This window comes from Hydra vulgaris, chromosome 06 (assembly GCF_038396675.1).
Source record: "Hydra vulgaris chromosome 06, alternate assembly HydraT2T_AEP".
In the NCBI taxonomy this organism is placed as follows: Eukaryota; Metazoa; Cnidaria; class Hydrozoa; order Anthoathecata; family Hydridae; genus Hydra; species Hydra vulgaris.
The window spans coordinates 32,453,702-32,457,474 of NC_088925.1; positions in this window are offsets into that span (position 1 = coordinate 32,453,702).

Genomic DNA, 3,773 nt, shown 5'->3' on the forward strand with positions numbered 1-3,773 from the left:
AAAAATAAAATAATAAAAATACAATGAAACTTTTACGTTACACAAAGAATATACGTAAAACAGACAGGGGCTCAAAGAAGATACGGATGACTGGTGTCCCCACAATCTTTTCATAGAGCCCCTTTACAATAACATTTAAAGCCCACATGGCTTTAGTAAATTTACAATAAAATATTTTTTCTGAAAAATACTAGGTGAAGAATAAAAACTCATATATACATCCTCATATGTACACATACACATACACAAACACATATACAAACATACTTACACACACATATATAAACATACTCGCATATATATTAGAAGTTTAGGAAATGCAATTTCATTTGTCGTTTAAAAGAGGAAGTGCTTTTCAAATCTTTTATATTGTCATTTTTAATTGATTCCATAATGACGGACCTTGGTTAATAATTGAGAATTTTGACACTTGTGATTTTACTCTGCTCAATTGATAGTTATGGTTGCTATTTGACCGAAGATTGTATTTTTGTGAAAACGCCAATGTAAAAATATCAGAAAATATTTTTGGCAGCAAGTTATTCTTATATTTATACATAAATATTAATATTTGACGCGAATTAAGTTTTGATATGTTAAACACATTCATGTATTTCATTACAGGGGAAGGGTTTTCTAATCTTTTTAAATAGTTAACCGCTTTACATGCGTGGTTTTGTAGCCTCTGTAATCTTATTAATTTAGTTTTGTGTGTGTTAGTCCAAACAATATTAGCGTAAGAGAGATGACAATGAACAAGACTGAAGTAAAGCATTTTGCGTGATTTGTAATCAAGAAAGACCCTAGATTTATATAACACACTTATAGCAGATGATATTATTGCTTCAATAAGACTAATATGTTTTTTCCATGATAGGTTCTCATCAAATATTACTCCCAAAAACCTTGTATAATTTACTCGATTTATTTCATTTTTATTAATTGACAGTTTTGGCAACTTTAACGGAAGATTAGTTGATTGTCTTATTTTATGGAAGAAAGTAAAACTTGTTTTTTTACAATTTAATGATAACTTATTAGCTATAAACCATTGGTTAAAGCTTTCCAGTTCAGTGTTAACTGTTTCGAACAATATTTTTACATCAGAATTGTTGTAGAATAAATTTGTATCGTCTGCATACATAATTGACGATATTTTATGAGAAGCTTTATTCATATCATTAACATATATTAAAAATAATAAAGGTCCCAAGATCGATCCCTGTGGGACTCCGCAATCAATATCAAGAGCTCCTGACTCCTCCAGGACAACAAACTGTTTTCTATTAAAAAGATAACTTTTAACCCACTTATATGTAAGGCCTTTAATGCCAAAATGCTTTAACTTTGAAAGCAAAATTCCGTGATCAACGGTATCGAATGTCTTAGAGAGATCGATAAATACTCTAAGTACTTGTTCTCCTTTATCAAAGCACATAGATATTTTATTGGAAAGTTCAATAATAGCGTGTTCAGTAGAGCAGTACCTCTGAAATCCAAATTGATTTTTGTATAAAAGCGTATTTAATGTCAGGTAATCATAAATTCTATTAAAAATTACCCTTTGAAATATTTTTGAAAAGACAGGGAGTAGTGATATAGGGCGGTAATTGGAAACAGAAGAATAATCACCATTTTTTAAAACTGGGTGAATTTTAGCTAATTTTAATTTATCAGGAAATATACTATTCTCAAATGAAAATGCTCTTAAATAAAATAATGGCTTATTTATACTATCCATAACATAGATAGCTACATTACTAGTAATGTCGTCATATCCACATGACTTGTTACGCTTTAGTTCAAATAGCGCTTTGTTAAACTCGTGTTTATTTATTTTTTCATTAGATATGCTAGTTGTAGGTTTATCTCCCAAGTATTCATCAAACACTTTAGTCGACTGAACAATATTAGATGCAAGAGAGGCGCTTACATTAACAAAATATTTGTTAAATTCTTGACATATATTTATTTCACTTGTTATAGTTTTGTTGTTAATAATTACTTGTTTTGGTAAGCAAGAGAGTTTCTTTTTCTCTCTTCCAGTTATTTCATTTATAATAGACCAAGTTTTCTTGATATCAAACTTGTTTTTATCCAGCTGGTTAGAATAATACTTTATTTTAGCTTGTTTTAAGTTATTTTGATAAAACCTTTTATATGATTTGTACGCATTTTTGTCAATTTCCTTTTTAGATTTTAGAAATTTTATATAAAGATTTTGTTTTCTTTTTGATGATTTTATCAAATTATTTGTCATCCATGGGTTTTTAAGTTGTTTATTTTTTATTTCAGTGGTTAATTTTGGGGAGACATTGTCATAAACATTTTGAAATGTATTCAAAAAATTGTCAAACGCGCTATTGGGGTCTGCAGAGGAATAGACGTCTTCCCATCGCTCTTCGTACAACTTCTTTTTAAGTTTATCCAGGCTTGAATACAAAGATTTCTTTTAGTAACAAATACTTTTTTATTGCCGTTGTTAGAAGAAACTCCGTGCGCAATGTGATAGATAGAAAAATGATCAGAGGAATCTGAAATAAAAATGCCAGATTCGAAAGGAGTATTTAAAAAATTATTAGTTAAAATATTATCAATCGAGGACAAAGTAGTTTTTGTAATACGCGTTGGCTTGAAAATGGTAGATATAATGTTAAATTCAAGTAGTAGATTAAAAAAGTTTTTTGTATTTACAAACTTTTCATAACACATAGCATCTAAGTTAAAATCACCAGCGAAAAAAATATGCTAATTCTGAATGCTCATTTGCGATATAATTGCTCTAAGGCTATTATGAAGGCTAATTTGCTTACCGCATGGTGGTCGATAAAGCGAGAAGATTAAAAAAGGCTTACCAGTTTTATTTAGAATTTCAATACACAAAGTTTCATGTTTGTTTGCTTTACAAAATTTTTTTTTTGCTTTAAATACAAACTTGTCAAGAATATAGATTGCAACGCCGCCTCCCATGCTTCCAACACGTGGTTGACTTATTATTTTGTAAGATGATAAATTGTACAAAGAATTTTCTGACAAAGGCATTTTTGCATCTTCCCAAGTTTCTGAGATACATATAACATCAAAAAGATAGTTTATAGAGTAATAAAAATGTTTAAAAGCCTCAAAGTTTTTATTCATTGATCTTATGTTTATACTTAGGAAACTAAAATCTTTATTGTTTTTTTCTCTATTAAACTCGTCATGTAAAAATAATGAAAATAATAATAGTATTTATTAATAATATAAATGTAATTCAATTAATAAAATAATAAAATAAAAATATTTATTTAACAATTAAAACAAATAATGAAAAAATTATAAAGTTAAAAAATTATAAACTATTAATAAAGTTAGGGAATAATAACGTAAATATATATTAAAAATAAGTTATAATTTGTTAAATTATAAGTTATAAGTATAAAATAAAATAAATTGTATAAAATAATAAAAATAATAAAGTTAACAAATGGTTTTGATTTTACTCTGCAAAAAAAGAATTTTTCAATGTATATTGTGAAGATTCTAAAAACCTTAGTGCGAATGCTCAAAATACTTTGCGAAAGTTCTCAAAAATAACTATTTTTTTTAATTAGATAAAAATTAAAAATCTTATAAATTTTTCGGTATGTTTTTTAACCGAAATTTTGCTTTTTACCGAATTTATAAAAAGAGCAAAACTTTTTCGAATTAAAAAATTTTTGAAAATAATTTGTAAATACTGAACCCGCAGATGGCTGTTAGTATGATGTCATCAAAAACGTTTCATGCAAGTA